The sequence below is a fragment of the Schistocerca piceifrons genome, chromosome 7 (assembly GCF_021461385.2).
Source record: "Schistocerca piceifrons isolate TAMUIC-IGC-003096 chromosome 7, iqSchPice1.1, whole genome shotgun sequence".
In the NCBI taxonomy this organism is placed as follows: domain Eukaryota; kingdom Metazoa; phylum Arthropoda; class Insecta; order Orthoptera; family Acrididae; genus Schistocerca; species Schistocerca piceifrons.
This window is the reverse complement of record NC_060144.1, coordinates 8,747,148-8,772,154: the sequence shown is the minus strand read 5'-3', so window position 1 is coordinate 8,772,154 and position 25,007 is coordinate 8,747,148.

The following is a 25,007-nucleotide window of genomic DNA, read 5'->3' as shown; positions in this document are numbered from 1 at the left end:
CTCTGTTTTTCCCGTGTCAGCATAAAGACACCACTTCTCGTCACCAGTAATGAAACAGGATGGGAATGATCGCTGCTGTCCACGAGCCAGTTGATGACGAGCAAGCAGAGTTGCATAGATGGCCACTTGCTGATGTTTCTCATTTTAACATTGAGCATGCGGCACCATACACCCGACTTTTGAACCTCCCCACTGTATGCAAACGTCGCGCGATCGTGGAATAATCACAGTTCATCGCGTTTGTCAGTTCTGGAATACACTGACGTGCATCATTGTGGATTAATGGGTTCGAAGGTCTTCCTGAACGTGGAGCGTCAAAACGGTCCTCCTTAAAACGAAACTTGCGTCGTACGCTGGTATAAAAAGGCCTTTCGGTCCACGGAGGTTCGTAAAAAGCAATTATATTTATTTGGCGATACAAATATTGGCAAGTCAACTTTAGTGGAGAAGGTGTTGTCTAAGAAGCAGCACGTATATTTGCCATTTTGTTCCGAATTCGGATTTGGTGGTTACGACAGTCGTATTCACAAAGTAATTGTCTTTGAAGAATTTGAGTGGTGCAGATGGCGTCAGTATGCATCTGTTTTGTAGCCGCGCTCTGCCCAGCGGCATTATCCCCACAAACGGCGCAAATCTTTCTGCTTACCTCCGTTGCTGTCACCTGTCCATTGAACTCAAACACAAAAATATGTCGGAAATGTACACATTGCTCCACTTGGCACTCCATTTCCGCCGGCTGCTGTGGCCGATCGGTTCTAGGCGCTACAGTCTGGAATCGCGTGACCGCTACGGTCGCAGGTTCGAATCTTGCCTCGGGCGTGGAAGTGTTTGATGTCCTTAGGTTAGTTAGGTTTAAGTAGTTCTAAGTTCTAGGGGACTGATGACCTCAGATGTTAAGTCCCATAGTGCTCAGAGCCATTTTTGGACTCCATTTCCCAGCGTCCACAGCTCCACTATCTCCAAATGACAATATGCAAACTTAAACAGCAACAGTGAACTGCGAATAAAAAATGAAACTCGATAAATAAACCCATAGCAACCGAAATATCAACATGCAAGTCGAAAACGGTTCGGATTTACGCACCAATCTATTAGTTCATTCTGTAGCGTTGACTGCAAACCGAATATTTTCTTCAGCAGTACAAATCTCCGTATGTGAAGACGTAGATGCCAAAACATCCACGAGTGATTGTCTATAAACCGAGATTCGAGCAGCTAATTTGTGGAGATACAATGAAAAAAGTGTGTTCGGAAGAGGAAGAGAGCAAACACGAGGCGCTCGAGGAACCTGTCATCCCGCACGCTGAGATACTGAAACACATTTATCTGTTCTCGGAGTATGCAGGCCACAATTAGTTTGATAATGCCGCTATTTTGAATCTCCAGAAATTGAGAACCGGTGTCTGTAGATACAAAAGGAAAGGATTGGATAATTATATCCCTAAACTGGAGTCTAACCTGAGGAGTTTGTGTATTTCCTTTGTGGTTGATTATGTATGCTCCTAAACTGTTTAAGCTCATGTATTACCTTTAACACCTCTACTTCACCGCCACATTTTGTCACAATTTATTTAACTAAAGCCCCACTGCCAAGAAACTGGTAATTCTGAAATACGATACAAACAAAGTATTCACTAACAAGGTCGCCACTAAGTTTTAATACCTAGAAAACAAAGAGGTATGTTCTGCAGCTCTTCCACAGAGCTGTGACTCAATTTTCAATTAACTGTCAAAACTTACAACTTATTATACACTTTCGTACTGCGAAGTACAGTAAACAAGTTTAAACTGTGGGCTCGAACACATTTCACAAGGCAAAGGCACTAAAATTGCCGCATTTCGAAGGAGCAAGCCTTCATCATCAGAACAGCTACGCAGAATCAATAAAAGCTATAAAGACAAAAATAAAAATATTGTGAAATTTTTAATATTTTATTTATATTTTTATCTTTCTTGATTGTATAGATTTTGATGATGAAGCATTACTCCTTCGAAACAAGTCATTAGGTGGCTGTGCTTACACTTTGACACTGATTTTAACAAAGTCAAAGACTGTAAACATTTATCGATATAAAACATATAAATGCATTTATTATCCTGTACAGACAAGAATAAATGTCCCAGAAATAATACAATAGGTAAATGAATAAGTAGTGTAGTAACCAAAACCAACTGCGGGAACGCCTTGGGCTGCGGATCGGAGCCGCCAGGTGGGGAAGCCGCCGGAGGTGGAGCACGCACCACCGGGTAAACACAGGACGAGTCGGACGACAGACCAACGACAACTGACAACAACCGACCACGACCGACTATGACCGACACAACAAGGAAGAGATAAACAGCGGAGGCTTGTGGAAACCACAACACCAAACACCAACAGTAAACCCACTCAGAACCAGAGCCAAGCAAATGTCAATAACGAGCAACGACCAGAACGCAGTACTGCCGAGATAGAAACGAAATCCAGAGCGAGTACCAGACTGACTGGACTAGGGCAGAGCGGGTCCCTATATACGAAACCGGAGGGAGCGGCTATTGGCCGCGGTCTGCACGTGGCTTAGCGGTGGCGCCCTCGCTCCGCGAGAGCCGCTGCTCGGAATAGCCGCCGCAGAGGAGGAGCCCTCTATGGGCTGACCACGTCCATTTGTTCTGGCGCGTGTTCGACTTCCACGGCGGAAGGTACTAGATCCCTCCCCCCCCCCCCCCCGAAATTGGTGCATAGGGGTGGAAATGCCCCGGACGATGCCGAGGCGGGTGGAACGAGGGCACGGGTTGTGAGACGTCCAGAGAGACCACTGGGGGATGGGAGGGCAGACTGTCTGTGGCATCCATCAAGGTGTCACCAGAGGGCAGGGGGTCAGAGGGCGTCTCTATACCCCAGCGAGGCGGAAGGGGTGTCTGCAGAGCCGGCGAGGAGATGGAGGTTGAAGGGAAGGGCTCCACCTCAAGGGATGTGTCCGCACCAGGAAGCAGGGAAGGCGGTGGGGGAGGAATCGAGGCAGGGGTCCGAGGGTGGAGTTGGTTATGGTGGCGACGCTCGAGCCCCCTGTGTGTCTGTACGGTCGTCACTCACCGCCCATGAGCCGCTGTCACCGTAGCGGTCGTCCATGCAGGTGTGCTGCCATAGGAGCGGGCCCACACGGCAATGCCCGGGGCGTAGCGCTGGGAGGGGCGAGAGCGGGGCCCAGCAGGGGATGGTGTCAGCAGGTGGAGGAGGGTCCGAGGTTATCGCCCGTGAAGGAGTTCAGCAGGACTATGACCGGTCACCGGCGTGGTGCAGTAGGTGCTGAGAAACAAGGTGAGGGCCGAGGTGGTGGCCGACGGCTCCACTGATTTCATCAGCTGCTGTTTGAAAGTACGGACCAGGTGTTCCGCCATGCCATTAGATGAAGGAGCGAATGTGTTTGACACTGTTAGCGGAGCAGAAGTTCTGGAACGAGGTCGCTGTGAATTGGGGCCCATTATCTGTGACCAACGCCTGAGGAAGACCTTCAATGGCCAACACCTGGGCCAAGGCGGTGAGGGTGGCGTCAGTGGTGGTGGACACCATGCAGACCACATACGGGTATTTGGAATAGGCATCAATGGTGAGGAGCCACATGGAGCCTAAGAAGGGGCCTGCAAAATCGAGGTGGATCCTGTCCTAGGGTTGGCTGGGTGTTGGCCAGGGCACGAAAGATTGTGGAGGACTAGCCTGATGATGCGCACACACTGTGCAACCACGGAGCAGGTGCTCAATGTCTCCATCTATCCCTGGCCAATAGACATGTTGTCGAGCCAAGGCCTTCGTGCGAGACATCCCCCAGGGTCTGCGGTGTAATAAGTGTAGGACGCCATGGCGCAAGTCTGGAGGGATGACCACCCGATGGGCGTCCGAGTCCGTGGACAACAGGAGGACGTCCTCCATCACTGAAAGTCTGTGAGAGATGTGACGCCAAGGGCTGAAGTCAGTTTTCAAACGTCGGGTAAGGCAGGGAGGCCAACCATGGGTCACATGGCGGAGGACTTGCCGCAGCATGGGGTCCCTGCGCGTGGAAGCGGCGGTTTGCATAGCCGTCAGAGGAAATCCATCGAGAGTCTCACAGCTGGCAGAGTCGATGTGGAAGCACAGGACTTCCTGCTGGTCGAATGCCGGATCGGGTCCTGCTGGGAGATGTGACAAGGCATCTGCATTAGTGTGTTGACTGGTGGGCTTATAGCGGATGGTGTAAGTGTAATTACGCAAGAACAACGCCTAGCGCTGAAGACGCTGAGCCGTCCGTTCTGGGAAGTGCGAATGGGGCCTGAAGAGGGACACTAAGGGCTTGTGATCCGTGAGGAGGGTGAACTGGGCCCCAAACAGGTAAATGTGAAATTTCTGAACTGCAAAAATAATGGCAAGAGCCTCCTTTTGTATCCGAGAGTAATTTCTTTGTGCCCGCATCTCGTGGCCGTGCGGTAGCGTTCTCGCTTCCCACGCCCGGGTTCGATTCCCGGCGGGGTCAGGGATTTTCTCTGCCTCGTGATGGTTGGGTGTTGTGTGATGTCCTTAGGTTAGTTAGGTTTAAGTAGTTCTAAGTTCTAGGGGACTGATGACCTAAGATGTTAAGTCCCATAGTGCTCAGAGCCATGATTTCTTTGTGCAGGGGTTAACGTCTTGGATGCTTATTCCACAGGTTGTTCCGACCCATCCTCATTCCTTTGTGCCAGGACTGCCCCAACCCCTGTACGCTGAGGCATCGGTCGCCACCACCAAGGGACGTTCCAGAGAGAAAGGCGTAAGGCAAGGGGCAGATTTCAGCATCGTCTTCAGGCGGGTGAAAGCCTGATCGTAGGCAGAAGTCCAAGTGTAAGGTACCCCTTTGCGACGCAGGCGATTTAGGGGATGCGCGACGCGGGCGGCTTGGGGTAAGAACTTTAAGTAATAATTGACTTTCCCCAAAAATACCTGGAGTTCGGATAAGCTTTGTGGACGTGGAAGGGCATCGATGGCTGCGACATTACGGTCCGAAGGGTGAATGCCATCTTTACTGAGAAAATGTCCTAAGTACTCCACTTCCAGTTGAAAAAACCTGCACTTCTCCAGCCGACAACGTAAACCCGCAGCCTGCAGGGCGTGAAATAAGGTACTGAGGTTGCCCAGATGTTCCTGGCGCGTGTGCCCCATGACTAAGATATCATCGAGGTAATTGACACAAGCCGGTATTGGTTGCGTAAGTTGCTCGAGATACCACTGGAAAATCGCAGGGGCAGAGGAAATGCCAAACGGAAAACGCTTGTATTTATAGAGACCGAAAGGCGTGTTGATGACGATGATGGCCTGCGATTCCTCATCCAACGGCAATTGGTGATAGGCTTCTGCCAGATCAATCTTAGAAAAGTACTCGCCACCTGCCAGTTTAGCGAGGTCTTCCTGTCGAGGAATGGGATAAGTTTCGACCAAAGACTGGGCGTTGACCATAGCCCCAAAATCCCCACAAAGACGAAGCGATTCATTGGGTTTCTTGATGACCACTAAGGGCGTTGCCCAGGCACCCGATTGTACTGGCTCGATAACCCCTGCAGCCTGGAGCCGATCGAGTTCCTGCTTGACGGCCGCACGCAAAGCTACCGGAATAGGCCGAGACCGACAAAAGCGAGGCCGTGCGTTCGGCAGTAAAGTGATGTTGTTGTTGTTGTGGTCTTCAGTCCTGAGACTGGTTTGATGCAGCTCTCCATGCTACTCTATCCTGTGCAAGCTTTTTCATCTCCCAGTACCTACTGCAACCTACATCCTTCTGAATCTGCTTAGTGTATTCATCTCTTGGTCTCCCTCTACGATTTTTACCCTCCACGCTGCCCTCCAATACTAAATTGGTGATCCCTTGATGCCTCAGAACATGTCCTACCAACCGATCCCTTCTTCTGGTCAAGTTGTGCCACAAACTTCTCTTCTCCCCAATCCTATTCAATACTTCCTCATTAGTTATGTGATCTACCCGTCTAATCTTCAGCATTCTTCTGTAGCACCACATTTCGAAAGCTTCTATTCTCTTCTTGTCCAAACTATTTATCGTCCATGTTTCACTTCCATACATGGCTACACTCCATACGAATACTTTCAGAAATGACTTCCTGACACTTAAATCAATACTGGATGTTAACAAATTGCTCTTCTTCAGAAACGCTTTCCTTGCCATTGCCAGCCTACATTTTATATCCCCTCTACTTCGACCATCATCAGTTATTTTGCTCCCCAAATAGCAAAACTCCTTTACTACTTTAAGTGCCTCATTTCCTAATCTAATTCCCTCAGCATCACCTGACTTAATTAGACTACATTCCATTATCCTTGTTTTGCTTTTGTTGATATTCATCTTATATCCTCCTTTCAAGACAATGTCCATTCCATTCAACTGCTCTTCCAAGTCCTTTGCTGTCTCTGACAGAATTACAATGTCATCGGCGAACCTCAAAGTTTTTATTTCTTCTCCATGAATTTTAATACCTACTCCGAATTTTTCTTTTGTTTTCTTTACTGCTTGCTCATTGAACAACATCAGGGAGAGGCTACAACCCTGTCTTACTCCCTTCCCAACCACTGCTTCCCTTTCATGTCCCTCGACTCTTATAACTGCCATCTGGTTTCTGTACAAATTGTAAATAGCCTTTCGCTCCCTGTATTTTACCCCTGCCACCTTTAGAATTTGAAAGAGAGTATTCCAGTCAACATTGTCAAAAGCTTTCTCTAAGTCTACAAATGCTAGAAACGTAGGTTTGCCTTTCCGTAATCTTTCTTCTAAGATAAGTCGTAAGGTCAGTATTGCCTCACGTGTTCCAGTGTTTCTACGGAATCCAAACTGATCTTCCCCGAGGTTGGCTTCTACTAGTTTTTCCATTCGTCTGTAAAGAATTCGTGTTAGTATTTTGCCGCTGTGACTTATTAAGCTGATAGTTCAGTAATTTTCACATCTGTCAACGCCTGCTTTCTTTGGGATTGGAATTATTATATTCTTCTTGAAGTCTGAGGGTATTTCGCCTGTTTCATACATCTTGCTCACCAGATGGTAGAGTTTTGTCAGGACTGGCTCTCCCACGGCCGTCAGTAGTTCCAATGGAATATTGTCTACTCCGGGGGCCTTGTTTCGACTCAGGTCTTTCAGTGCTCTGTCAAACTCTTCACGCAGTATCATATCTCCCATTTCATCTTCATCTACATCCTCTTCCATTTCCATAATATTGTCCTCAAGTACATCGCCCTTGTATAGACCCTCTATATACTCCTTCCACCTTTCTGCTTTCCCTTCTTTGCTTAGAACTGGGTTTCCATCTGAGCTCTTGATATGTGTGCCTGGAAATCGGAAGAGCAGCCCAGGTCTGCCGAAAACAGAGAGGAAAAGGACGCGCACAGATAGTCTAGGTCTTGAAATGGAACCGTAGTTGAAACGAACTGCACTTCGTCTTGAATGGAAAAGCCAAACCGTGTAAACGCATCTAGTCCAAAAATGTCCGAAGCCGACGGGTGGTCCACCACAAATAGGGTAAGAGGCCGGGGAACGTTTTTGTAGATGGCCATAACAGAAAACTGCCCACGGAGAGGGATGGAACCGTCGCTGTAGGCGACCAACCTCCGAGAGGGTGGAGACAATTCTGGAGACCCGAGACGTGCATACGTCGTCAGATTGACCAAAGAAACTGTGGCCCCCTTATCGACCTGGAAACGGACGTCCTCGTTAAAGATGCGTAGGGTGAGGAATAACTTTTGAGCCAATGTGTCGGTCCGAGGGGCGACTGCGTGTAAAGCATGGATGGCTTCCTGTTGGCCGGTAGGGGCGGGACGGAGGCGGGTCGAGCGGCTACGACAGACTGATCGAAGGTGGCCTTCTTTCTCACAGAGCAAACAGGTCTTCCAGCGATGGGGACAGTCAGCTCGAGTGTGGACCGAGAACCGAGAAGAAGCACTGGGGGCACGACGGGGGGGGGGGGGGGGGGGGGGGCACGCGGCCGACGTCGAGGGGCGGCCTGCGGTTCGGACGCCAGGAATCTCGACGGCGGTGCCCTCTGGAGACTGCGCCCCATCGACGGCGGGAAGGAGTGGGTCGGGAAGTGGGCGCGACCGCTGCCACCTGGAGCCGCGCCATGAGACGTTCGTTCGCCTCCTGAGCAATTTCGAAGGAATGGGCAATACGCAGAATGTCTTCCAACGAGGGGTCGTCCAACTTTAACGCCGCAGAGCGGACCTCTGGATCGGGCGCCACTTGAACGACCACATCCCGAATTAACGAATCTGTATATGACGCCTTGCACTGCTGATTGGTGCACGTGAAGTTGCATTTGCGGCTGAGGTCTTGCAAATCCGTCACCCAAGAACGGTAGGACTGACCTGGCTGCTTGTGGTATTGATGGAATTCCAAGCGAGACGCAGCCACGTGGTATCGCTGGGAATAATAGTTAATTAGCAACACACAGATCTCGTGAAAGGAGAGAGCCACGGGGTCTGCCAACGGTGTCAACTTGTGGAGCAAGAAAGACGTGTCCGGTGAGGCCAAAGACAAGAATAACGACTGCTGCAGAGAGTCATCCGACACCTGAAAGGCCGTGAAATGTTGCTTCAGACTATGCAGGTACGTTTCCCAATCCTCTTTTGCGTCGTTGAACGGTGGGAACGACGGCGGGCGTGGGAACGTGTCCGATAGCGGGGCGCCTGGGAGAAGAGGTGGGAGGGAATCCCGCTTATTGACCCTGTCCGAGAGCAACTGCAGTGACGTCTGTAAGACTTCCAACTGCTGCTGCTGCTGTCGCATGAGCTGTTACTGTTGCTCTAAGAGAGTGAGCAATATCTCTTCCATACTCCCATGTTCCGTTTACCTCGTCGCCAATGTAGTAACCAAAACCAACTGCGGGAACGCCTTGGGCTGCGGATCGGAGCCGCCAGGTGGGGAAGCCGCCGGAGGTGGAGCACGCACCACCGGGTAAACACAGGACGAGTCGGACGACAGACCAACGACAACTGACAACAACCGACCACGACCGACTATGACCGACACAACAAGGAAGAGATAAACAAAGGAGGCTTGTGGAAACCACAACACCAAACACCAACAGTAAATCCACTCACAACGGAACCTCCCCATCGCAACCCCCCCCCCCCCCCCCCAGATTTAGATATAAGATGGCACAGTGGATAGGCCTTGAAAAACTGAACACAGATCAATCGAGAAAACAGGAAGAAGTTGTGTGGAACTATGAAAAAATAAGCAAAATATACGAACTGAGTAGTCCAGCCGCAAGATACGCAACATCGAGGACAGAATAAGCTCAGGAGCGCCGTGGTCCCATGGGTAGCGTGATCAGCTGCGAAACGAGAAGTCGTTGGTTCAAGTTTTCCCTCGAGTGAAAATTTTACTTTCTTTATTTTCGCAAAGTTATGATCTGTCCGTTCGTTCATTGACATCTCTGTTCACTGCAATACGTTTAGTGTCTGTGTTTTGCGGCCGCGCCGCAAAACCGTGCGATTAGTAGACGAAAGGACGTGCCTCTCCAATGGGAACCGAAAACATTTGATCGCAAGGTCATAGGTCAACCGATTCCTCCACAGGAAAACACGTCTGATATATTCTATACGACACTGGTGACGGCATGTGCGTCACATGACAGGAATATGTTGTCGACCCACCTAACTTGTACACTTGGCTAATGGGTGAAAAGGTTCTTCTACCTTGCCCGATTTAGGTTTTCTTGTGGATGTGATAATCACTCCCCAAAAAGTGATGAAAACATAAGAGTTTGTCACATAAAGTGCAACAAATGAATGCAACAGTTTCACAGTCGCACAGTTTTCCCTGTGCTCTGTCAAAACATATGTTTTTAACGTTTTCAAATTTTTCCGTGTGTAGACCGTCAAATCCTGCATATGTCCAAGCAAATCTGAACATGTCCTGGAATTTTGGAGAGCGAAGTTGATTATGTGTGAGTGCCTGAACTTTGATAATTGACACACGATCACTGACAGATAATAGTCTGAAAATAAAAAAAAATTGAAGTTTTCACTCGAGGGAAGATTTGAATCAAATACCCCTCGCTCCACAGCTGCTCACGCTAACCACGGGACCACGGCGCTGTTCAGTTCCCACTCTCCTTGATGTTGCCTATATAGCTCATGGACTACTCAGTTTGTATATTTTGCTTATTTTTTTCATAGTTCCACACAACTTCTTCCTGTTTTCTCGATTGATCTGTGTTCAGTTTCTCAAGGCCTATCCACTGTGCCAACTTATAACTAAATCTGAGGGGGGTGCGATGGGTAGGTTCCCTTGTCAGAACCAGAGCCAGGCAAAGGTCAACAACGAGCAACGACGAGAACGCAGCACCGCCGAGATAGAAACGAAATCCAGAGCGAGTACCAGACTGACTGGACTAGGGTTTTTTTTTCCTTTATTGTTATTTTCAAACCTGGGTACAGGCAGGCCAGCAGCAGCATGCTACGCCGCTCTTAGGCCTCAGAGAAACACACAAGACATAAAGGAAGACATCGAGAGAAAAAAACATGGTGGACATAGAAACGGAGACAAGCACTAATTAAAATACACTCCTGGAAATGGAAAAAAGAACACATTGACACCGGTGTGTCAGACCCACCATACTTGCTCCGGACACTGCGAGAGGGCTGTACAAGCAATGATCACACGCACGGCACAGCGGACACACCAGGAACCGCGGTGTTGGCCGTCGAATGGCGCTAGCTGCGCAGCATTTGTGCACCGCCGCCGTCAGTGTCAGCCAGTTTGCCGTGGCATACAGAGCTCCATCGCAGTCTTTAACACTGGTAGCATGCCGCGACAGCGTGGACGTGAACCGTATGTGCAGTTGACTGACTTTGAGCGAGGGCGTATAGTGGGCATGCGGGAGGCCGGGTGGACGTACCGCCGAATTGCTCAACACGTGGGGCGTGAGGTCTCCACAGTACATCGATGTTGTCGCCAGTGGTCGGCGGAAGGTGCACGAGCCCGTCGACCTGGGACCGGACCGCAGCGACGCACGGATGCACGCCAAGACCGTAGGATCCTACGCAGTGCCGTAGGGGACCGCACCGCCACTTCCCAGCAAATTAGGGACACTGTTGCTCCTGGGGTATCGGCGAGGACCATTCGCAACCGTCTCCATGAAGCTGGGCTACGGTCCCGCACACCGTTAGGCCGTCTTCCACTCACGCCCCAACATTGTGCAGCCCGCCTCCAGTGGTGTCGCGACAGGCGTGAATGGAGGGACGAATGGAGACGTGTCATCTTCAGCGATGAGAGTCGCTTCTGCCTTGGTGCCAATGATGGTCGTATGCGTGTTTGGCGCCGTGCAGGTGAGCGCCACAATCAGGACTGCATACGACCGAGGCACACAGGGCCAACACCCGGCATCATGGTGTGGGGAGCGATCTCCTACACTGGCCGTACACCACTGGTGATCGTCGAGGGGACACTGAATAGTGCACGGTACATCCAAACCGTCATCGAACCCATCGTTCTACCATTCCTAGACCGGCAAGGGAACTTGCTGTTCCAACAGGACAATGCACGTCCGCATGTATCCCGTGCCACCCAACGTGCTCTAGAAGGTGTAAGTCGACTACCCTGGCCAGCAAGATCTCCGGATCTGTCCCCCATTGAGCATGTTTGGGACTGGATGAAGCGTCGTCTCACGCGGTCTACACGTCCAGCACGAACGCTGGTCCAACTGAGGCGCCAGGTGGAAATGGCATGGCAAGCCGTTCCACAGGACTACATCCAGCATCTCTACGATCGTCTCCATGGGAGAATAGCTGCCTGCATTGCTGCGAAAGGTGGATATACACTGTACTAGTGCCGACATTGTGCATGCTCTGTTGCCTGTGTCTATGTGCCTGTGGTTCTGTCAGTGTGATCATGTGATGTATCTGACCCCAGGAATGTGTCAATAAAGATTCCTCTTCCTGGGACAATGAATTCACGGTGTTCTTATTTCAATTTCCAGGAGTGTACATGGAGCCGTTCACGGGCGTAGAGTCCAAGATAAAATTGTTTCAGACACTTGGACAGAGACGAATAGTGTCACACGTGAACAGAGGTGCACAAAACGAATAATACTGAACCACTGAAGCACAAAACGACGATACACACAGAACACGAGGCATAGATCTCCGGCGCGCGAATGTTCACTAACCGTGTATGAGTCCAGGGACCTGCCAAGAAAGGAGGAGGGGAGTTGGAGAGGGAGAGGGAGAGGGAGAGGGGAGAGTAGATGCCATGGGCAGGGGAGACGGGGGGGAAGGGAGGAAGAGGGAGGGGAAGCCCGGGGGAAGAGGGGAGGAGGGAGGAGACAGGGGAAAAGGAAAGATAAGGGAAGGGAAGAGAAGGGAGGGAGGGTGCAGAAAGGAAAGGACACAGGAAGTGGGGGGAGGATCAAAGTTGGTAGGAGGGGTAGATGGAGGGGAGGAGGACATCATCACGGAGGGGGAGCTGGCGGAAGCCACCTTGGGAGAGGGTGAGGAGGGTGGAGAGATGCAGACCGGGTGGGACCTGGGAATACAGGAGCGGTAGCGGGCGGGGGTGTGAGAGGATGGGTGAGACAAGCGATTGAGGAGGATCGAGTTTGTGGGAGGTGTACAGGATCCGTATCCTTTCAAGGAAAAGGAGGAGGTGGGGGAAGGGGATGAGATCATACAGGATCCACGTGGGGGAGGGTAGACGGGTTCGTTAGGCGAGGCGGAGAGCATGGCGTTCAAGGATTTGGAGGGATTTATAAAAGGTAGGGGGGGCGGAGATCCAGGACAGATGGGCGTAACAAAGGATAGGGCGGATGAGGGATTTATAGGTGTGGAGGATTGTGGAGGGGTCCAGACCCCACGTACGGCCGGAAGGGAGCTTGAGGAGACGGAGTCAGGAACGTGCCTTGGCTTGGATTGTCCAGGGATGGGGAGTCCAGGAGAGGCGACGGTCGAGGGTGACGCCAAGGTACTTAAGGGTGGGAGTGAGGGCGATAGGACGGCCATAGATGGTGAGATAGAAATCAAGGAGGCGGAAGGAAGAGGTGGTTTTGCCTACAATGATCGCCTGGGTTTTGGAGGGATTGACCTTGAGCAACCACTGGTTGCACCAAGCAGTGAACTGGTCAAGATGGGATTGGAGAAGGTGTTGGGAGCGCTGCAAGGTGGGGGCAAGGGCAAGGAAGGCGGTGTCATCGGCAAACCGGAGAAGGTGGACTGGGGGTGACGGCGGCGGCATGTCCGCCGTGTACAAAAGGTACAGAAGGGGGGAGAGGACTGAGCCTTGGGGCACGCCGGCGGAGGGGGAAAAAGGTGTAGGAATCTGTGTTATGGATGGTGACATAGGAAGGCGGGAGAGAAAGGAGCCGATCAGATGGACGTAGTTAATGGGAAGGGCGAAGGTTTGGAGCTTGAAGCGGAGACCGGAATGCCATACGCGGTCATAAGCGCGTTCAAGGTCCAGGGAGAGGAAGATTGCGGAGCGACTGGAACTAAGTTGGTCGGAAAGGAGATGAGTGAGGTGAAGGAGAAGATCGTCAGAAGAGAAGGACGGCCGAAAGCCACACTGGGTAATGGGAAGGAGGCGGTGTTGGTGGAGATGCTGATGGATGCAGCGGGTGAGGATAGATTCCAGGACCTTGCTGAAGACCGAGGTAAGGCTGATGGGATGGTAGGAGGAGACGGCGGACAGCGGTTTGCCAGGTTTAAGGAACATCAGGATATGGGAGGTTTTCCACAGGTCAGGGTAGTAACCGGTGGACAGGACTACATTGTAGAGCCTGGCCATGGTGGAGAGGAAAGAGACAGGAGCTTCACAAAGGTGACGGTAGGTGACACGATCGTGACCAGGAGCAATGTTGCGTTTTGTGCGGAGTGTAGCAATGAGATCCTGTGTAGTGATAGGGGCATTGAGTTCCGTGTGTGCAATGTTGTCCAAGTACTGGAAACCAGGAGCGAGGGGAGGGACAGAGGTGCCAGTTCGGTCGCGGACATCTGGGAAGAGGGAGTAGTCGAACTGGGGATCATCGGGGATGGAAAAGACATCGGCGAGGTAGGAGGCAAAGTGATTGGCCTTACTAAGGGAGTCAGGGAAAGGGTGATCATCATGGAGAAGAGGATAGTAGGGGGAGGGTTTAGTTCCAGTAAGGCGATGGAAGGCTGACCAGAACTTGGACGAGTTGATAGGTAGGGTAGCATTTTAAACGGGTGCATGTCTGTCGCCAGTCCCGGCGTTTCTTAGCTGCAAGCAAATTACGAATGTGACGCTGGAGTTGCCGGTGGCGACGTAGTGTGTCCGGGTCACGTGTGCGGAGGAAGGCACGGTAGAGACGACGGGATTCATGGAGGAGGAGGACGGCCTGTGGGGGTAAGGTAGGACGGTGTGGGTGGACAGCGACAGTATGGACGTGGGCCTCCACGGCCTCAGACAAGGTCTGCTGGAGAAAGGAGGCGGCGTGGGTGACATCGTCAGGGTGGTGGTAGATGAAGGGGTGGCTATCGACCTGGGTGTAAAGGGTATCCCGGTATGCATTCCAGTTGGCACAGGAATAGTCATGGATGCACGTAGGGGGTCATTACGAGGGTCAGGGCGGGGGTGACGACCGTCTGAAATGGTAAGGAGGACAGGGAGATGGTCACTACCAATAGGCTCCAGGATATCCACCGTTATGCGGCCAAGGAGGTTGGGGGATGAAAGGATAACATCGGGAGTGGAGTTGGATTTGGGACAGGTGTGCTGGGGGCTGGGGATGAGGTCGCCTTGAAGGGAGGAGAGGAACCGATGCCACCGCTGTAACTGGGCGGCGGAACGACTATGGATGTTGAGGTCGGCGGCGATCACGTAGGAGAAGGTACGGTCAATGTGGGAGAGGAAGTCGAAGGGAATAGGGGCGTTAGGGCGGACATAGACGGTGGCGCAGGTAACGGTAAGGCCGGGGAAGAAGAGACTAAGGTTCAGGTGTTCGGTGGGGTCGGAAAGGAGAGGTTGGAGCCAAACGGGGATCTGGCGGTGGTGCCCAATGGCAACTCCGCCACGCGCAATCGGGAGGGGATTATCGGAGGGGTGGAGGAGGTAGGGCTAAGTGTGGATGGTGTGGTGGGGTTGGAGGAAGGTTTCATTGAGGAGGAAGGCATCCACGTGGTGGGTGGCAAGGGTGTGGAGGAAGAGGTTCTTGTTGGTGAGAAGGGAGCGGATGTTGTTGAAAAGGATACGGTGCTGTCGCGCCATGACAGGGATTTAAACGAGGGTGTCAAGACGGGAGAAGGTGAAATGGGCCTGGTTGTTGGAGTAGGTGGCATACATTTTGAGTTGGAAAACGGAACGGGCGGCGAGGGAGATCTGCTGGAGGGTGTGCGGGCACTGAAAAGGATGAACATTCTGAAGGACGATGGTGAGGAATCTGATGATGTCCTCAGCGGTAGGGGGTGGGCGAAGGGAGTTGCCGGGAGGGGTGGGGGCGTCCAGAGGGCAGACAGGAACAGTGAGTTCAGGAGTGGTAGGAGGGGGTCAGGCCTTACACTTCTGGGAGTAGGTAGGATGAGGGAGGTTACAGGTATTACAGGAAGGGGGGGACTGGAGATTGGGGCACTGCCGTAAAAAGTGGGCTTGCCTACAGAGCGGGCAGGTGGGGGCCTCGCGGCACTCAGATGATGGGTGCGCATTATACCGCAAGCACCTTTGGCAGCAGAGGGATTGAGGAGGGGAACGGGAGGGGTCAACTTTATAATGTTGGTTAAAAAGGAGGGCACCCTCCTTCAGGAGACGGTCTATGGAGGGGGCATGTTCTGAAAAAACCTGCATAAGGCGGGTGGGGCTGGCAGCGTTGTGGATGCGACGAACCGCACTCACCTCCAGATGGGGATGGGCCTGAAGCTCTGCCAACACCTCCTCCTCCGTGATCGTCGGACTGAGCTGAGTGATCACAGCGGTGAGGGGTGGTGGGCAGTGCGGGGGTTGTGGTTGGCGAGAGGGAGGTGGGGAAGGAGCAGGGGTGAGGGAGGCATGAGGGCCAAAGCGGGTAACAGGGATACGGGAAAGGAGGTCTGTGTGGAGGGTGGGGCTGGGGGAGGAGATGAGCACCGAATCACGGTGAGGAGTGAGGAGGGAGATGGGGGCACCAGGAAAATTCTGGCGAAGGAAGAGGGTGAGGTTCTAGAAGGGAGGGATCAGGACGGGAGAGGAGGTAGCGGTAGGAGGAGGGGACAGAGGAGGAGGAGGAGGGGGCAGGGACAGGCGGGGAGACATCCATGGCATCATGCGTGGGGGAAGGGGGACGAGGCGGAGCCTTTTTGGGAGTAGAGGAGGCAGGGGTGCCACTGGGGCGCTTGACGGCGACAGAGGAAGTGTGAAGGATGGGAGTGACTGGAATGTGGCGGGGAGCGGCAGGTCCCGGTGCGGAAGGCGGCGCCGGAGATGGTGACGGGGATGGTGAAGGCGACAGTGAAGACGATGATGATGATGATGATGATGATGATGATGAAGGCGAAGGGGAGAGTGGAGCGTGGGCTGTAGCCCTCCGGGCGACCACCCTAGTGGGGGCCGCAGAAACGGGAGGAGCAAAGGGAGGGAGTGGAGGGAAGGGATCAGAGGAGCCGCGGGAGGGAGGAACCGGTGACGGCGCGACAAACAGGGAGGGAGATGGGAGAGTGAGGAGTGTGGGGATGGACTGAGGGGGGAGTGATGCGGCACACCACGTGATAGTGGCGGCGGCGGAAGAGGGGGAGGTGTATATGATGGCAGTGGTGGTGGCAGTAGTGGCGGTGGTGGGGGTCGACATTACGAGAACGGGAAAAGTACAGGACAGGACAGGACAAAGAAGGCGACGAGAAACACAGAGTAGAAGGGACGGAGAAACTAGGAAGCCCCACTCTGCTGCTGCTGGTGGGGGAGGCGACCTGGCCAGCTGGCAGGCCGGTGGGGACGCTATTTCTCCTTCTGATGCTGCTGCTGCTGCTGCTGCCGGACGCTGGGAGGAACCGCTGCTGGCTGGGACGGCTGTTGGACGCTGGCTGCTGGCTGCTGGCAGGAACCGCTGCTGGACGCTGGCAGGGACCGCTGCTGGACGCTGGCTACCGGCAGGAACCGCTGCTGGCGGCTGGACGCTGGCTGGGACCGCTGCTGGACGCTGGCTGCAGGCTGCTGACAGAAACCGCTGCTGGACGCTGGCAGGAACCGCTGCTGGCTGCCGGCGAGGACCGCTGCTGGCTGCCGGCGAGGACCGCTGCTGACTGATGGCTGATGGCTGCTGGCTGCTCGCTGCTGGCTGCTCGCTGCTGGCTGCTGGCTGCTGGCGAGGACCGACGCTGGCTGGACCGCTGCACGTTGACGGGCGGGCTGGCTGGCTGGCTGGCTGGCTGGCTGGCTGGCTGGCTGGCACCTATCACTTTGATTGGTACCGTATAAGCACAATTGAAGGGCGGTATTCCAACGAATTACCGCCGGAGATCGTGCTGGACTAGGGCAGAGCGGGTCCCTATATACGAAACCGGAGGGAGCGGCTATTGGCCGCTGTCTGCACGTGGCTTAGCGGTGGCGCCCTCGCTGCGCGAGAGCCGCTGCTCGGAATAGCCGCCGCAGAGGAGGAGCCCTCTATGGGCTGACCACGTCCATTTGTTCTGGCGCGTGTTCGACTTCCGCGGCGGAAGGTACTAGAAGTAGCAGACAGTCTACCCAGCTACACATAGAGACTCCATCATGTGTACTACTGCATTTCCATGGAACTTACGCTCCGTCGATTCTGTGGAGCATGTTGTACACATACTTTCTCTACCAGATCTCAGCAAAGAATGAGGTCCTCCCCTGTGGCTTTAATGGGCTAGGGTCTGCCTCATAGTTAATTGTGCGCTTTCGAAAGGAGCCAATTGGCGTTTGCTAGATTCTCCATCACATACCAGGCCATTTCCCCTTGTTACAAATACTTATTATGTAATATTTATATAATTTAGCTCTGCATTCCGCAAGTAGTCAGAAGTGGAGAATGCTTCCAATGTTGATTGGCTGAATATAAATGGCCCTGTACATCTTATATAATTAAAACGGTTTCTCTCAAAAAATAACGATCAAGAAATTCGTTATCAATGAAATTAAACAAAGAGCTCATTTAGCTCAGTTTCTGACACAAAATGCAAGAGAAACTGATTAATAATCATTGACAATACTAAGCTTATGCCTTGCCAGGACTGGACAAGTGATCCGGAATCTGATTCCGTGGATGCATATCTAGATAATCGATTATATTCACATAAGTCATACCATGACTGCCAAAAGGTTAAAATTTAAAGACCTAAAGTGCTACTGAAGGGTGTACATTTGCATGCATGACTGGAGTTGAAAGCATGTTGAATATTTAACTGCAAGTAAGTCTTTAGAAGGAACACTGAAGTCGCTGAATCTCCGTAAAAATGACTTGAATGTCCCTACAGTTCACCTCGCTGTTACGGCTAGATCTCACCATATTAAGGTACAGGTGGCATGTGAAGTGTGTGCAAAACCAGTCATTGGCTTTGTTTCAACAACTTCTCTCTGCGTATACGCTGAAGTCAGCTGGAAAAGTACCAACGTGATAAGGAGCCCGTTCGTCAACACACTGAAATCAGAAAATTGTTCAAGATGGCACCTGGATACGAGGTCTGTCCGAGATGGCAAATGGTTCTAGAGTAACTTTCCGCTATCTGCCCCGTACAAAAAAGACTCAGGTGTCTGCCTTTTCCTGATGTCACGATACATAGATTGGACGTACGATAAATATTCCGAGTGCCGACCATAACAAGTCGTCTTAAGACACGATGGTCTCCTTTCGTTATTCTCATTTTAGATGGTTAACCAGTAACAATTTCCGTAACACTTGTTGCTGCCCTACTCCCTCTCCTCCTATACGTTCAAGTGTCGGCCGATGAGGATAGTCCCCAGTAAGCACTGCCCTGTTTCTCTCGCCCGCTTATAAATAATTTAGATCACCTAAGAGTAGCTGTTTCCACGTTTCGTTAAAAATTTTCTCCTGTGGGGCCTGAGCTCAATGACGGTGTCCTACTCTTTCTATTGTTCTCTCTACAAAAATTATCTTTTGGGACGCTAGCAAAAAACGGCACATACACCCTTTTCACACACAGCTCGTTAAAAACAGAAAAACAGACTCCTTTTGTCGGCAATAACTCGGAGATACAATCTGTATTGCGACTTTAGCGTCCAGCACCTAGGGGCAACATCCTCAAAGCGCAGGCCGAGCTGACTGCATGGAGTTGCTCCTCGAAGATGTGCAACGGCGTTCTGTGAATGCTCCAGCGGCGGTCTCCCGGCAAGTTTTTATGACCTACGGCATGTTTGCTCATTTACAGCTCAGTGCAAGGTGCTTTCATGGAGGCTACTTAGTTCGGTTATTTATTTATTTATCGTAAGGCAACAACAGCAAACATCGACAAGTACGTAAAGTTTAATTTTACATGTACATCTAGTTAAGTATTTACATAAACCTCAGCTGTACTTTTTGGCACAAATTTTATACACATTTTTAAATTGTGAAAATTAATAACTTAATATTACTAACTACTTTGACTGATATAATTGCAAGTTAAAAAAAGGATGAAGCCAACTAACAGCAGAGGGAGTAGCATTAATAAAGTCACTATATGGTCCAGGATACTTCCTCTGAGGACAGTCTGTAACAATATGTTGAACAGTTTGTTCTTTGGCCCCACAATCACAGGCTGGAGAATCTCGGAGTCCCCACTTGTCCATCATAGCACACCTGGCGTGGCCCAACGCTATGATGCACAAGTGGGGACTCCGGGATTCTCCAGTCTGTGAATGTTGGGCCCAAGTTAGTTAGGTGAACATGCAGTTCAATACAGAAAACTGCAATCCACGTTATTCCCAATTTATTAATCTTTTTATTCCGGGTTTTACATCAGTTATGGGACAGTTTAGGGTCTTTATATTTCTGAAACTAAGTTCCATTTTACGATCGCTCACTTTGCTAATAATTTTGTAATTTAGTATTCGTTATTTAGTATCATGGTCTCTTCCCACATTTTCTCTATTCATTAAGAAGCTCGCCCCTCTCGAGGATGGAGGGGGAGGGGGAGTGACGCCGATCCTGCAACGGTTCTTCTGAGGAAACTATAAGAACGATAAAAAAGAAATCGTTGTTGGAATGTGTTTGCCGAGGGGTGCAGCTATCTCCGACTACACAGACGCCACCACAGTCGCCGCCTCACCACACCGCACCCGCACTAGAAACCCTGTCGGCTTTGTCAGGTCAAAGGAAGTCGAAGATGGCAGATTTCTTGCAAATTGTTGCCAATGTTACCATGAAAAGCACTGCACTTTGTTCTCAGCGTCATTTTTGTACACACTTAGTCAGCTTCCGGTGAGTGACACCGTAATGCAGCAGGCTTTTAAAAGTGACATACAGCATGTTTTAGAAATATAGTAAATAGCAGATTCTGGTAAATACGTGTTTTTTGGATAAACACATATTTTTCGGTTATCCATGCAGTCACTGTTACGAATAAACCAGTATTATCGGCAGCTTGTTGCTGTGTAATTTTTCCATGTTCACTTTTCCTTTGTTTCCTTGTCAATCAGAAATGCCTTTGAAGATGTTCTTGCATTTCATGTTATTTTGAGTAATGTAGTGATCACATTTTAGAAAATTTTATTGGGTATGTCATCTTGTTTTAAACTACTCTATATTTGAGCTAATGCTGTAGGGCCGTGGTCATCAAACTGCGGCCCGTGGACCGCATGGGCCCGAATCAAGTGTTTGTGTGGCCCGCGGTTCTCAGTCGTATTTTATAATAACATAGGAACTAAGAACCGAAACCAAAAACGTCCATTAACGTTGGCCCGCTTGGATCCATAGTTTGCCTAACTCACGTGAACGTGTTTGTTTTCCGTGCTGACAGGGGCAGCCGGCGTTTCGCCGAATGAACTGGATCGGTCACGCTCGCGCAATGAGTCGTGTGCTAGAGATAGCGGGGACATCCACGCCGGTATTTCACTAGGGGTCCAACACTGTCATACGATTCCACGTTGTGGCAGGGTGGCAAAGTTAGACTTACGTTCCTGCGGTCCAGGCCTGCTGTTAACTTCGAGAAACACTGTAAGGAGGGAGTTAGCCTAAGTCGGTCAATTGTGGGCACACGACATCGAGGGCTGTGAAACCGTTACACCAGGATGGACACATGGGAAAACATAATTTGTTGATAACTTTATGCCAAAAGTGTCTTTGCTGGTCTCATCGAAAAACTGGGTCTGAACATTCACTTATTGCTGCTTGCCATGGTTGTATTTCATGACTGTATGTGTGTGTTTATTAGTTATATTTACTGCGAATGAGATTTTCCTTATCTACCTCTCTGGGTCGACTGACTACTCTACTAAATCGTTTAAATTATTACCTCAGCTGTGGATCTTTTATACCCCCTTTCTTTTTCACTTAACTTATACGATAAATTCGGGACTGGCAACGCAGAACATAGTTGCTGAAGCGCTAAACCGTCATTCTTTTATGAATATTTGCAGAATATGCAACTGCCGCCATTTTATCACTTGTTTAAACTGGCGTTTTTACCTTCTAAATTTTCATTTTCAGTGGTCTTTCTCTGTTCTGCCTTATTTGTTATACTGACTAGCAGTTATTACTAGCCCAAGGCTCCAGTGGGCTGGTTTCATCAGTACCAGTGAACCAGAACTATCTCGTTAATTCACTTAGTATAAGACTTTTATTGATTATTAATCTTACAGATACTGTTTAATTTGAAGAAAGTAAAGTTTCTTCTATGATTAAAAGCGCTAATTTCCTGGTCTAAATTATTCCTGGCACCTTACTCTTACTATCTTCCTACCTACCCAACGTTACGGGCTTCTTAAGAGCGTAGTCCTGCTCAGTAGCAAACAAAAGTACTTACAGAGATAGTAATATTTTAAATCTGCTTAATTTTAACTGAGGCTCGTGACAGTCGTCATGTGTGTTAAGTTGGCCGCCTACCTCGCGGGCTGAAGGTACTTACGGGGTCACTGCGGGGAGGCGGTACGAGAAGGAAAATGTTTCACTGTTAGTCTTCCAGTACTGACAACTCACTGGCGTGCGCGATTCCTACCGATCAGTCGCTACGGTATAAATTATGACGCGGAACATAGAGTTGTGAATAGGCATCCCAGATAAAAGTATCCTCAAATGGGTACGTATTTGTGGCTATGAAATTAAATTAAGGCTGTAATAATCCAAAGCAATGAACAGAAGAAAGATTACTTTAAAATCCTCAGACCTTGCATAATGAACTAAATATAAGTACAGTTACTGTTACTAATGAATCATTCATCCTCTAACACAGACAAAACAACAACACCTCGTCAGGCAGTTACACGGTCACAACTCTTGGCTGCTGGCAGTGGCAGCAGTCTGAAAAAGAGGACAGTCGAGACAATGTTCCGAATGGTACCGACTTCTGAGTATCGGTACTGTGGAGTAGGCGGCCAACTCACCGCGTACTTACTGTAGCTGCTTCATTAGGGTCTCGGAACATACTAATACGGGTAAGTTATAAAATGATGATAAGTTCGGCGGTACATACGTGGCCCGAGGTGCCTCTTCAGCAGAGAAGTCTGACGACCACTGCTCCAGGATGGCGTTGTACAGTATTACTTATTCATTTACTTACACGTCAAGCTCCGTAGGACCAAATTGAGGAGCAAACCTCCAAGATCATGGGACTTGTCAGCACATGAAATTACAACATAAAAGTAATAACATATACAAAAAAAATGCTTATGAACCCGAACAAAGTCAGTCCATAAGTTCAAGTAAACAATATAACAAGAATCAGCTTAATTTTTCAACAAACTCCTCGACGGAATAGAAGGAGTGACCCCCGACGAAACACTTCAGTTTCGACTTGAAAGCGCGCGGATCAATGCTAAGATTCTTGAATTCGAGTGGCAGCATACTGAAAATGGATGCAGCAGTATACTGCACACCTTTCTGCACAAGAGTTAAGGAAGTCCGATCCAAATGCAGGTTTGATTTCTGCCGAATATAACTGAGTGAAAGTTGCTTATTCTTGGGAATAATCTAATATGCTTAACAAGAAATGACACCAAGGAATATATACATTGAGAGGCCAATGTCAAAATACCCAGACTCGTGATCAGGGGTCGACAAGAAGTTCGTGAACTTACACCACTTACTGCCCGAACCGCACATTTCTGAGCCAAAAACATTCTTTTAGAATGGGAAGAGTTACCCCAAAATATAACACCATACGACATAAGCGAATGAAAATAAGCAAAGTAGACTAACTTTTGAGTCGAACAATCACTCACTTCAGATACCGTTCGAATAGTAAAATTGGTAGCATGAAGTCTTTGAACAAGATCCTGAACGTGGGGTTCCCACGACAGGTATCTACCTCAACGCCTAGAAATTTGAACCATTCAGTTTCAGTAATCATATGCCCATTCTGTCAAATTAAAACGTCAGGTTTTGTTGAATAGTGTGTTAGAAACTGTAAAAACTGAATCTTACTGTGATTTAGCGTTAGTTTATTTTCTACAAGCCATTAACTTAGGTGATGAACTGCACTATTTGAAACCGAGCCAATGTTGCACATAACATCCTTTACTACCAAGGTAGTGTCATCAGCAAACATAAATATTTTAGAATTACCCATAATACTAGAGGGCATGTTATTTATATAAATAAGGAACAAGAGTGGCCCCAACACTGATCCCTCGGACCCCCCCCCCCCCCCCACTTGACTGTACCCCACTCAGACCTCACATCACAACCATTCTCAATATTGTGAATAGTGACCTTTTGCTGTCTGTTGCTAAAGTTAGAGGTGAACCAATTGTGAGCTACTCCCCGTATTCTGTAATGGTCCAACCTCCGGACCAATATTTTGTGATCAACACAAACGCCTTAGTTAAATCAAAAAATACGCCTAGCGTTCGAAACCTTTTGTTTAACCGATCCAGTACCTCACAGAGAAAAGAGAATATAGCATTTCCAGTTGTTAAACAACTTCTAAAGACGAACTGTACATTTTATTGCAAATCGTGTGATATAAAATGATCAATTATCCTTACATACACAGCCTTATCGACAACGTTAGTAAACAGATGGCACAGAAATAGGCCTAAAATTGTCTACATCATCCTTTTCTCCCTATTTATAAATCGGCTTTACTATTGAGTATTTTAATTGTTCAGAAAACTGACCATTCCTAAAGGAAAATTTACAAATATGGCTAAGTACAGGGCTAAAGTAGTAAAGTATTAAAATAGTAAAGGACATTTGCTATTTGGGGAGCAAAATAACTGATGATGGTCGAAGTAGAGAGGATATAAAATGTAGACTGGCAATGGCAAGGAAAGCGTTTCTGAAGAAGAGAAATTTGTTAACATCGACTATAGATTTAAGTGACACGAAATCATTTCTGAAAATATTTGTATGGTAGTGAAACATGGACGATAAATAGTTTAGACAAGAAGAGAATAGAAGCTTTCGAATTGCGATGCTACAGAAGAATGCTGAAGATTAGATGGGTGGATCACATAACTAATGAGGAGGTATTGAATAGAATTGGGGAGAAGAGAAGTTTGTGGCACAACTTGACTAGAAGAGGGGATCGGTTGGTGGGACACGTTCTGAGGCATCAAGGATCACCAATTTAGTATTGGAGGGCAGCGTGGAGGGTAAAAACGTAGAGGGAGACCAAGAGATGAATACACTAAGCAGATTTAGAAGGATGTAGGTTGCAGTAGGTACTGGGAGACGGAGAAGCTTGCACAGGATAGAGTAGCATGGAGAGCTGCATCAAACCAGTCTCAGGACTGAAGACCACAACAACAAACAGGGCTAACACATGCAGCACAACATTTTAATATTCTGCTAGGTACTCCATCATATCCGTGAGAGTCCTTAGTCTTCAGTAAATTTAATTATTGACTTAGTCTCCCCTTTGTCTGTATCACAGAGGAGTATTTCAGGCATCAATCTCGGAAAGGCATTTGCCAAGAAAGTTATATGATTCC